The sequence below is a fragment of the Schistocerca piceifrons genome, chromosome 3 (genome assembly GCF_021461385.2).
Source record: "Schistocerca piceifrons isolate TAMUIC-IGC-003096 chromosome 3, iqSchPice1.1, whole genome shotgun sequence".
In the NCBI taxonomy this organism is placed as follows: Eukaryota; Metazoa; Arthropoda; class Insecta; order Orthoptera; family Acrididae; genus Schistocerca; species Schistocerca piceifrons.
The window spans coordinates 551,755,691-551,768,741 of NC_060140.1; the positions used below are offsets into that span (position 1 = coordinate 551,755,691).

The 13,051-nt window shown below is 43.0% G+C and overlaps 1 protein-coding gene across 1 annotated transcript in view; it reads left to right on the top strand.

Moving 5' to 3' along the window:
- The window catches only part of LOC124788358 (WW domain-binding protein 2), a 133,143-nt gene that overhangs the window by 54,171 nt on the left and 65,921 nt on the right, over positions 1-13,051 (top strand). The window lies entirely within an intron of this gene.

A 13,051-nucleotide genomic window follows, 5' to 3' on the forward strand; every position in this document is an offset into this window, starting at 1 on the left:
CCCTTGCACATTGTCCCGACACAGCTCCTGGGCCGGATCTGATCCATAGTCAGGTGATTAAACATCTCTCGTCTAACTACAAGCGATATCTCCACATCATCTTCAACCGGATCTGGTGTGATGGCATCTTTCCATTGCAGTGGTGGGAGAGCACCATCATTCCAGTGCTAAAACTCGCTAAAAATCAGCTTGATGTGGATAACTATTGGCCCATCAGCCTCACCAAGGTTCTCTGTAAGCTGCTGGAACGTATGGTGTGTTGGCGGTTGGGTTGGGTTGGGTTGGGTCCTGAAGTCACGTGGCCTACTGGCTCACTGTCAGGGCGGCTTCCACCAGGGTTGCTCTACCACTGATAATCTTGTGTCTTTTGAGTGTGCCATCTGAACAGCCTTTTCCAGATGCCAACATCTGGTTGCCGTCTTTTTTGAATTACGTAAAGAATATGACACGACCTGGTGACATCATATCCTATGAGTGGGGTCTCCAGGGCCCACTCCCAGTTTTTTTCCGAAACTTCCTGTCACTCCGTACTTTCCATGTCCAAGTTAGTGCCTCCCATAGTTCCCCCTCCCCATATTCAGGAGAATGGCATTCCTCAGGGCTCCGTATTAAGTGTGTCTCTATTTTTAGTGGCCATCAATGGCCTATGGCCTAGCAGCAGCTGCAGGGCTGTCAGTCTTCCCTTATCTAAATATGGACGACTTCTGCCTTTCGTATTGCTCCTCCAGTTCTGGTATTGCTGAGCGTCACCTACAGGGAGCCATTCACAAGTCGCAGTCATGGACTCTAGCCCATGGTTTCCAGATTTTCAGCCATGAAGTCGTGTGTCATGCACTTCTGTCGACATCATACTGTTCATCCGGAACCTGAACTTTATCTTAATGATGATTCACTCCCTATAGTGGAGACGTATCGATTCTTAGGACTGGTTTATGATACCCGATTCACTTGGCTACCTCACCTTCATCAGCTGTGGCAGTACTGGCGGCACCTCAATGCTCTCCACTGCCTGAGCAACACAAACTGGGGTGCGGATCGCCCTATGCTGCTGCAGCTCTGCAGAGCCCTTGTTTAATCCCACCTTGACTATGGGAGTCTTGTTTACGGTTCAACGGCGCCCTCAGCATTGTGTTTACTCGACCCAGTGCACCGCTGTGCCATTCGCCTAGCGACGGGAGCTTTTAGAACGAGTCCGGTGATCAGTGTCCTAGTGGAGGCCGGAGTCCCTCCATTGTGGATCTGACATGCACAATTGATTCCAGTTATGTTGCACACATTCGTAGTTTTCCTGAGCATCCGAATTACTGTCTCCTTTTCCCACCTGTGGCAGTTCATCTCCCGCATTGGCTGCCCAAGTCAGGGCTCACAATTGCGGTTTGCATGCGATCCCTTCTCTCTCTTTGTACCACCTCTACTTGAGGTTCATTCACGTACACCTCCATGGTGTATACCTCAACCAAATCTTCATCTTGACCTTTTGCATGGCCCTAAAGACTCCGTTAACCCCGCCACTCTCTGCTGCAACTTCCTCTCGATTTTTTACTTGTTCCAGGGCTCTGAAGTTGTTTACACTGACAGCTTGTTGGTTGATGGTAATGTTGGCTTTGCCTATGTCCACAGAGGCCATTTTGAACAACATTCCTTGCCCACTGGCTGTAGTGTATTCACTGCAGAGCTTGTGGCTATATTCGTGACGGTCAGTACATCAGTTTCTGTTCTGGTGAGTTGTTTCTCCTCTGTTCTGTCTCCCTGAGCAACTTACAAGCTATCAACCAGTGCTACTCTCACCATCCTTTGGTAGGAAACATCCAGGAGTCCATCTCTGCCCTGGAACGGTCCAGTCGCTGAGTGGCGTTTGTGTGGACGCCAGGACATATCGGAATCCCAGGCAATGAACTTGCTGCCAGAATGGCCAAACAGGCTACACAGAAACTGCTCCTGGAGATGGACATCTCTGAAACTGACCTGTGCTCTGTCTTATTCTACAAGGTTTTTCGGCTTTGGGAGGCGGAGTGGCATAACAGTATGCACAACAAACTGCATGTCATTAAGGAGACTGCAAATGTGTGGAAGTCTTCCCTGCAGGCTTCTCGCAGGGTATCAGTTGTCCTTTGTCAACTCCGCATTGGCCTTACGTGGCTCACACATGGTTACCTCCTTGGTCGCGAGAACCTACCTCAGTGTCGCTGTGGCTCCCAAATGACAGTTGTCCACCTCTTGCTGGGCTGCCCAATTTTAGTCGCTCTGCGGCTGACTTCTAACTCCCAGCACCCTACCTTCAGTGTTCGGAGACAATGCCTCAACAGCAGCTTTAATTTTACGTTTTATTCGCGAGTGTGGGTTCTATCATTCTATCTGTATTTTAGTGCATGTCCTTTGTCCATCTGTGTCCTCTACCCTAGGGCTTTTAGGGTGAAGGTTTTAATGTGTTGCAGAGTGGGTGGCGTCTGCTTTTTTATTCTCATGGTCAGTCAGCCATGGTAATCTGCTTTCTTGTTTTTAATCTCTTCTCCTGATTTCTTGTGTCTCTGTGGTTTTCTTGTCCTGTTTTATCCATTGTAGTGTTTGTTATTCTGCCATTCTATTGGTTCTTCCTTTCTCCTGTTATTGTGCCATACATATTCTTTTTTTCCTTCTTTCCCATGGGTAATTGGTAATTGTTACACTGGAAACAAGGGACTGAAGACCTTTCAGTTTTGTCCCTCCCCCCCCCCCCCCCCCCCCCCCCCCCCCCCCCCGCCCCCCGCTTTTAAACCAACCAACCAACCTATTCTCAGTTTGAATATGATATATTTTCTCAAGACTAAGAAGCTAATGTTTACGAATCAGCGTGTTTCTAGAAAGCATTGCTCGTGCGAAATTCAGCTTGCCCTTTTTTCACATGATGTACCAAGAGCTATGGATGAAGGAAAAAGAGGCATATTCCATATTTCCAGAAAGCATGTGACATGCTGCCCCATTGCAGGCTGTTAAGGGAGGTATGAGTATTTGGCATAAGTTCACAGACGTGTGTGTGGCTCGAAGACGTCTTAAATACTAGAACCCAGTATGTTGTCCTTGACAATGAGAGTACGTCAGAGAAAAGGGTATTGTCAGGAGTGCCTCAGGTAGATGTGATAGGACTGCTGCGTTTTTTTACATGAATCATTTGGCAGACAGGCTGGGTAACAATCTGCGGTTGTTTGCTGATGCTGCCGTGGTTTACAATAATGTGTCTTAAGTTGAGTGATTGTTGGAAGATACAAGATGACTTGGACAAAATTTCCAGTTGGTGTGATGAGTGGCAGCTAGCCCTAAATGTGGAAAAATGTAAGTTAATGTGGATTAGTAGGAAGAACAAACATGTAATGTTTGGATACAATATTACTAATGTCCTGCTTGACACAGTCAATTCATTTAAATATCTGGGTGTAACATTGCATAGCTATATGAGGCGGAATGAGCCTGTGAAAACTGTGGGGGGGTGAGGCAAATGGTCGGTTGACTTGGGTTTATTGGAAGAATTTTAGGAAAGAGTAGTTCACTTGTAAATGAGACTGCATAAAGGACACTAGTGCGATCTGTTCTTGCATACTGCTTAAATATTTGGGATCCATACAAGGTCAGATTGAAGGAAGACATAGAAGCAATTCAGATGTGGACAGCTAGATTTGTTTCTGGTAGGTTCATACAATACGTGTCAGAGATGCTTGGGGAATTCAAATCTAAATCCCTGGAGAGAAGAAGACATTCTTTTTGAGAAACACTGTTAAGAAACTGTAGAGAACAGACATTTGAAGCTGATTGCCAAACGATTCTACTGCCGCCAACGTACACTGCACGTAAGGATAACAAAGTTAAGATACAAGAAATTAGGGCTCATACGGAGGCATACATTTTTCCCTGACTCTATTTGTGAGTGGAACAGGAGAGGAAATTATAATTAGTGGAACTGGGTGCCCTTTACCACGCACCGGATGCTGGCTTGCCGAGTATCTATGTACACTCATGCTCATAAATTAAGGATAACTGCAGAATGTGGTGCCACACAACGTGGCACTACACAAAACTGGTGCTAATAGCATAGGCACATAGGGAACACACACGACACAGATTTGTAAGTCCACAGTATTGGTGATAAGTTGAGAAAACTGTAGCGAAACACATGTGCTACAAAACGCCACTGTTTCCTGCGCTTGTATCCTGACATCAACATGGGATATGATCACCATGCACACGTACACAGGCCGCACAATGGGTTGGCATACTCTGGATAAGGTGGTCGAGCATCTCTTGGGTATAGCCTCCCATTCTTGCACCAGTGCCTGTTGGAGTTCCTGAAGAGTCATAGGGGTTTGAACATGTGCAGCGATACATCGACTGAGGGCATCCCAGATGTGCTTGATGGGGTTTAGGTCTGGAGAACAGGCAGGCCACTCCATTTGCCTGATATCTTCTGTTTCAAGGTATTCCTCCACGATGGCAGCTCGGTGGGGCCATGTTATCATTCATAAGGTGGGACCCACTGCACCCCTGAAAAGGCAGAGATACTGGTGCAAAATGATGTCCCGATACACCTGACATGTTACAGTTCCTCTGTCAAAGACATGCGGGGGGTATATGTGCACCAATCATAATCCCAATCCACACCATGAAACCACAACCTCCATACAGGTCCCTTTCAAGGACATTAAAGGGTTGGTATCTGGTTTCTGGTTCACACCAGATGAAAACCTGGCGAGAATCACTGTTCAAGTCTGAACCTGGACTCGTCTGTGAATGTAACCTGGGACCACTGTTCCAATGACCATGTACTGTGTTCTTGACACCAGGCTTTATGGGCTCTCCTGTGACCAGGAGTCAGTGGAATGCACCTTGCAGGTCTCCGGGTGAATAAACCATGTTTGTTCAGTTGTCTGTAGACTGTGTGTCTGGAGACAACTGTTCCAGTGGCTGCGTAAGGTCCCGAGCAAGGCTGCCTGCAATACTCTGTGGCTGTCTGCGGGCACTGATGGTGAGATGTCGATGTCAGTCTTGTGGTGTTGAACACTGTGGACGTCCCGTACTGTAGCACCTGGACATGTTTCCTGTCTGCTGGAATCCTTGCCATAATCTTAAGATCACACTTTGTGGCACATGGATGGCCGGTGCTACGACCTGCTGTGTTTGATCAGCCTCCAGTCGCCCTAGTATTTAACCCCTCATGTTGTTGTTGTTGTTGTGGTCTTCAGTCCTGAGACTGGTTTGATGCAGCTCTCCATGCTACTCTATCCTGTGCAAGCTTTTTCATCTCCCAGTACCTACTGCAACCTACATCCTTCTGAATCTGCTTAGTGTATTGATCTCTTGGTCTCTCTCTACGATTTTTACCCTCCACGCTGCCCTCCAATACTAAATTGGTGATCCCTTGATGCCTCATAACATGTCCTACCAACCGATCCCTTCTTCTGGTCAAGTTGTGCCACAAACTTCTCTTCTCCCCAATCCTATTCAATACTTCCTCATTAGTTATGTGATCTACCCATCTAATCTTCAGCATTCTTCTGTAGCACCACATTTCGAAAGCTTCTATTCTCTTCTTGTCCAAACTATTTATTGTCCATGTTTCACTTCCATACATGGCTACACTCCATACGAATACTTTCAGAAATGACTTCCTGACACTTAAATCAGTACTGGATGTTAACAAATTTCTCTTCTTCAGAAATGCTTTCCTTGCCATTGCCAGCCTACATTTTATATCCTCTCTACTTCGACCATCATCAGTTATTTTGCTCCCCAAATAGCAAAACTCCTTTACTACTTCAAGTGCCTCATTTCCTAATCTAATTCCCTCAGCATCACCCGACTTAATTCGATTACATTCCATTATCCTTGTTTTGCTTTTGTTGATGTTCATCTTATATCCTCCTTTCAAGACACTGTCCATTCCATTCAATTGCTCTTCCAAGTCCTTTGCTGTCTCTGACAGAATTACAATGTCATCGGCGAACCTCAAAGTTTTTATTTCTTCTCCATGAATTTTAATACCTACTCCGAATTTTTCTTTTGTTTCCTTTACTGCTTGCTCAATATACAGATTGAACAACATTGGGGAGAGGCTACAACCCTGTCTCACCCCCTTCCCAACCACTGCTTCCCTTGCATGTCCCTCGACTCTTATAACTGCCATCTGGTTTCTGTACAAATTGTAAATAGCCTTTTTCTCCCTGTATTTTACCCCTGCCACCTTTAGAATTTGAAAGAGAGTATTCCAGTCAACATTGTCAAAAGCTTTCTCTAAGTCTACAAATGCTAGAAACGTAGGTTTGCCTTTCCGTAATCTTTCTTCTAAGATAAGTCGTAAGGTCAGTATTGCCTCACGTGTTCCAGTGTTTCTACGGAATCCAAACTGATCTTCCCCGAGGTTGGCTTCTACTAGTTTTTCCATTCGTCTGTAAAGAATTCGTGTTAGTATTTTGCAGCTGTGACTAATTAAACTGATAGTTCGGTAATTTTCACATCTGTCAACACCTGCTTTCTTTGGAATTGGAATTATTATATTCTTCTTGAAGTCTGAGGGTATTTTGCCTGTTTCATACATCTTGCTCACCAGATGGTAGAGTTTTGTCAGGACTGGCTCTCCCAAGGCCGTCAGTAGTTCCAATGGAATGTTGTCTACTCCGGGGGCCTTGTTTCGACTCAGGTCTTTCAGTGCTCTATCAAACTCTTCACGCAGTATCATATCTCCCATTTCATCTTCATCTACATCCTCTTCCATTTCCATAATATTGTCCTCAAGTACATCGCCCTTGTATAGACCCTCTATATACTCCTTCCACCTTTCTGCTTTCCCTTCTTTGCTTAGAACTGGGTTTCCATCTGAGCTCTTGATATTCATACAAGTCGTTCTCTTATCTCCAATGGTCTCTTTAATTTTCCTGTAGGCAGTATCTATCTTACCCCTAGTGAGATAGGCCTCTACATCCTTACATTTGTCCCCTAGCCATCCCTGCTTAGTCATTTTGCACTTCCTGTCGATCTCATTTTTGAGACGTTTGTATTCCTTTTTGCCTGCTTCATTTACTGCATTTTTATATTTTCTCCTTTCATCAATTAAATTCAATATTTCTTCTGTTACCCAAGGATTTCTACAAGCCCTAGTCTTTTTACCTACTTGATCCTCTGCTGCCTTCGCTACTTCATCTCTGAAAGCTACCCATTCTTCTTCTACTGTATTTCTTTCCCCCATTCCTGTCAATTGTTCCCTTATGCTCTCCCTGAAACACTGTACAACCTCTGGTTCTTTCAGTTTATCCAGGTCCCATCTCTTTAAATTCCCACCTTTTTGCAGTTTCTTCAGTTTTAATCTACAGGTCATTACCAATAGATTGTGGTCAGAGTCCACATCTGCCCCTGGAAATGTCTTACAATTTAAAACCTGGTTCCTAAATCTCTGTCTTACCATTATATAATCTATCTGATACCTTTTAGTATCTCCAGGGTTCTTCCATGTATACAACCTTCTTTCATGATTCTTAAACCAAGTGTTAGTTATGATTATGTTGTGCTCTGTGCAGAATTCTACCAGGCGGCTTCCTCTTTCATTTCTTAACCCCAATCCATATTCACCTACTATGTTTCCTTCTCTCCCTTTTCCTACACTCGAATTCCAGTCACCCATGACTATTAAATTTTCGTCTCCCTTCACAATCTGAATAATTTCTTTTATTTCATCATACATTTCTTCAATTTCTTCGTCATCTGCAGATCTAGTTGGCATATAAACTTGTACTACTGTAGTAGGTGTGGGCTTCGTATCTACCCCACATAACATTATCAATATGTTTTCTTTGAGCCATTTTCAACATATAGTCATCATTAGCATGTCTGAAAACATCTGCACATTTACTACTCGCTGCACCATACTCTGGCATGCACCAACACACCTCTGTGTATGTGGACTGCTGCCGGCACCACCGTGCGATGGCCGCAGGTCAAATGCACCACATTTTCATACCCCGAGGTGATTTAAACCCGCAAACTGCCCACCAGAGCATTGTTTCACCATGTATCAGCATTATCCTTAACCCATTAAGTACCAGTGTCCTATTTTGAAGACAGAGCACATATTTATTTATAAATATACAATAAATTATTAATTTGCAACTATTACTATTCTACGTCATTTGTTGATGCTTTTTATAACAAATGTATGCTTACATGAAATTAAAAGCAATAAATCCTACCATTAATCGATTATTGAATACTAAGGCACACTTTTCGTTATTACAGGTAATTGCTTTATCGACAATTTAGCAATATTTGAAATATGTGGCAAAGATCTTTTTGTGATTATTTACAGTCAACAATGTGTCTTTTAAACTACTTGCATTGTTAGCTCAATTGGAGTTATATTCATTGTTTTCCATTGTCATAAAATTTGGTGTACTCGAAATAGGACACTGGGACTTGGTGTTATCATTTCAGTTATTTGTGCTGGTGCACATTCGAATATGAAACTCTGCTACTGCTGATGTATTTTCTTTTTAGAACGTGGTAATTTTACCAGATTTTGTTGCTGAGTTAACTAAAGTAATCAGAGGAAGAACTAAAATCAAGGAAATGGAAAAGCAAGAGAGGAAAATTCTGAGAAAGATCTGTGGGCCAGTTCAGAGACAAGGGATCTGGATAAAGAGACCAACAAAGGAATTGTACAAACAGGCAGAGACAATTACAGACGATATCAGAAAAAGAAGAGCAAAATTCTATGGGCACATTCATAGGATGAATGAAAATAGGCTGACCAAGAAGATTTTTAACATAGTGGTGACGAATAAGGTGAAAACTAACTGGGTAAAGGAAACCATGGAAGACCTCAAAAATCTAAACATCTCCACAGAGGAAAATACAGAGGAAAAAATCAACAAACAGAAATTCGAAGAAACACCAAAAGAGGAGAAATCAGGAAAGAAGTGGACAGAAGAGAGGAAGAAGAAACACAGTGAATTTATGAGAGGTTTTTGGGAAGAGAAAAGAAAGAGACAGAAAAAAGTGCCATGAATTTGAAATGTACCAATTTATGTACCATATTGTCATTGTGAATATTGATAGTGTTTTAACGCTTTCCTTAATGGGGAATTAACGATTATATATATATATATAAAAACAAAGATTATGTGACTTACCAAACGAAAGCGCTGGCAGGTCGATAGGCACACAAACATAAAGATATATTTTTCCCACTTGGAATGTTTCCCTCATTATATATATAAAAACAAAGATGATGAGACTTACCAAACAAAAGCGCTGGCACACAAACAAACAAAAACATACACACAAAATTCTAGCTTTCGCAACCAGCGATTGCTTCGTCAGGAAAGAGGGAAGGAGAGGGAAAGACGAAAGGATGTGGGTTTTAAGGGAGAGGGTAAGGAGTCATTCCAATCCCGGGAGCAAAAAAGACTTACCTTAGGGGCAAAAAAGGACAGGTATACACTCGCACACACGCACATATCCATCCGCACATACACAGACACAAGCAGACATTTGTAAAGGCAAAGAGTTTGGGCAGAGATGTCAGTCGAGGCGGACGTAAAGAGGCAAAGATGTTGTTGAAAGACAGGTGAGGTATGAGCGGCGGCAACTTGAAATTAGCAGAGGTTGAGGCCTGGTGGATAACGAGAAGAGAGGATATACTGAAGGGAAAGTTCCCATCTCCGGAGTTCTGACAGGTTGGTGTTAGTGGGAAGTATCCAGATAACCCGGACGGTGTAACACTGTGTCAAGATGTGCTGGCCGTGCACCAAGGCATGTTTAGCCACAGGGTGATCCTCATTACCAACAAACACTGTCTGCCTGTGTCCATTCATGTGAATGGACAGTTTGTTGCTGGTCATTCCCACATAGAATGCGTCACAGTGTAGGCAGGTCAGTTGGTAAATCACGTGGGTGCTTTCACACGTGGCTCTGCCTTTGATCGCGTACAACTTCCGGGTTACAGGACTGGAGTAGGTGGTGGTGGGAGGGTGCATGGGACAGGTTTTACACCGGGGGCGGTTACAAGGGTAGGAGCCAGAGGGTAGGGAAGGTGGTTTGGGGATTTCATAGGGATGAACTAAGAGGTTACGAAGGTTAGGTGGACGGCGGAAAGACACTCTTGGTGAAGTGGGGAGGATTTCATGAAGGATGGATCTCATTTCAAGGCAGGATTTGAGGAAGTCGTATCCCTGCTGGAGAGCCACATTCAGAGTCTGATCCAGTCCCGGAAAGTATCCTGTCACAAGTGGGGCACTTTTGTGGTTCTTCTGTGGGAGTTTGAGTGGATGAGGAAGTGGGAGCCAGAGGGTAGGGAAGGTGGTTTGGGGGTCATGGCATTGGGGGATGCCTCGCACTGTAGATGACCCAACAGGGGCCCCCTTCTGCTCCCCAGCCTACAAGGTGATCTGACCTACAATCATGTCGTATCTCAGCAATGACTCTAACCTGAACCAGTGTTATTGCCCCAAATACCTCAATTCTACCATTTCTACACCCTATGGCAATAATGAAGAAGGGGGGGGGGGGGGGAGGGAGAGATAGATAGATATTTTTACCCACCTGACAGTGGCCCATATTTTAACTATGGTGGCAAATTGATTGTCCTGAGGTGGGTACTAGTACTGAGTACCTATCTGCCCTTTGTGATTGAAATAAATTCTGTGTTTCATAAGGGAGAGTAGATCGGACCACAAAACTTGATGATCCTTTCAGTTTTTACATTGGTTCTGGGGTCTGTGTAGAGGTAGAGTCCTCTTACTGCAATGTATGTTCCAGGAGGCTTCCAGTTGCAGTTGCTTTCCATCCCCACATTGATACATATATCTAAAATTCTTATCAGCATGTTATCCTTTAAACTGCAACATCATTTGTTTCTTTATATTATGCCATTGTTGACACAACATGTTATACTCATTTTTCTGCAGAATGAACAACCCTTGCTAAATAAAGTGGTGTTATCAGTACTTTCTTCTTCTTGGCCATCTCCTGTGTTGAAGCCCCAAAACTACTCTAACTTTAAGATATGTGTACGTGCCTCCCCATCTCCCTTTGTGATCACATTATTCAAGTAATGGACTGCAGTAACTGGTAATAATAATAATAATAATAATAATAATAATAATAATAATAATAATAATAATAATAATAATAATAATAATAATAATAATAATGATGATGATGATGATGACTAGCTGATCAGATCCGTGTAATAATAAAAAATAACAGGATACCCCAGTCAGAATTAGAAAACATCAAACAACAAGTACAACAAATACTGGAACAAAATAATGTACAGTCAGAAGAAGAAGAAGAAAATACAGTAATGGACTCAAACATCTCAGAGCAAACAAACCAAGAACAACACGGATCAATTAAACAATCAGAGGAAAACGAAATCTTAAGACAGCCACCAGAACAAGCACAAATAGAACACAAAATGACACACGTTAGATATAGAAGAAAAATTTCAGCTGACATATATAGAATACAAAGACACAAATACAGACATTAGACCAGGGCTTCACAACATACGTGCTTGCGGAGCAAGCTGTGAGCAGCAAGGCGTGAGCACGGAGCAGCGCGAGCACACTACCCCCACTACCGGACCAGAGCGGAGAGTGGGGAGAGTCACGTGGGGCACACAACAGCTGCCGCCAGTCAATGTAAATCAGCGACCACCTGCAGGGATATCACTCTCGAATTATTACTGCGACAAATGCAACAGATAAATGAGAATGTACATGTGCCACATAATTTTATTAGCTTAGTGTATGCCTCTACATTCGTATTAATTTGTGAACTGTTACACAATAAAAGGTGTCACTGAAGTATGGGATTCTCGGTTATCTTGTACTTTTTGCTCTTTACAATTGCGTCTGTGTTCGGTGTAATTGTTCTTGTGCATTGTAGGCGCAGCGTGCAGTTTAAATTTCGATCAGACAATGCGTTTCTCAGGCGCGTCTTGTTACATTTCATTGCAGAAAACAGTTGTTCACAAACATACGTGGAACCGAACATTCATATTATTGTAGCCGCCAGTTTGTGCAAATGAGGAAATCTATCCTGAGGGAAGTGTCTGTAAAATTCCAAAATGTTTTTCTTGTTGTGAAATTTGTCTCTGTATTCTCTGTCACACTGCAGGTCAGTAATTTCTAGTTGCAGATCAGGATGAATATCTTCAATATTCGCTGAATATGGAGAGGAGAACAGATCAAAATCACTGTCTAGTGCTGTCAGATCTTGAAAGCGTTGATCAAATTCTTCCTTAAGGGCAACTAAACTATGTGAATAACGTTCACAGTCTTTGTGAACATCTTGCATGGATGATAATTTAAGAAAATGAGCTAGATTTCCTGTTTCCAGCTGACTCACCCAAAGTGTCAGTTTCATTTTAAAAGCTCGTATTCGATCTATGAAATGAGTAATTAGCAGGTCTTTACCTTGTAGTGAAATGTTCAAAGCATTGAGATGGCTAGTCAAATCCGCTAAGAACGCGAGATCACATTTCCATGAAGGCTCTTTCAATTCAGGAACACACATGTTATTTATTTCCATGAACGTATTTATCTCATCTAATAGGCAAAAACATCGATTTAATAATTCGCCACGACTAAGCCAGCGGACCTCGCTGTAATAAGGCAGGCTACCATACTGGCTTTCTACATCCTCAAGAAAGCTTTTAAATTGCCTGTGTTGTAGCCCATGCTTCCTTATATAATTGGTTGTACGAACAACAACACTCATCACATTTTTTGGAGTGATACTCTTTGCACATAAGTTTTCCTGGTGGATCACACAGTGAACGCCCCTTATTTCATTCGGCACGGTCAGTTTTTGCATTTTCTCCTTCAACAGCGCAACGAAATATGGTTTTTTCCTTGTCATCGCTGGTGCACCGTCTGTAGACACTGAAACTAAAGAATTCCACGACAATCCTATATTTTCAACACTTTCTTCAACACTACTTAAAATATCACCTCCGGTTGTAGTGTTCTTCATGGCTACTACATCGAGGAGCTTGTCCCTCACCTGAAGATCTCTATTAACACCTCTA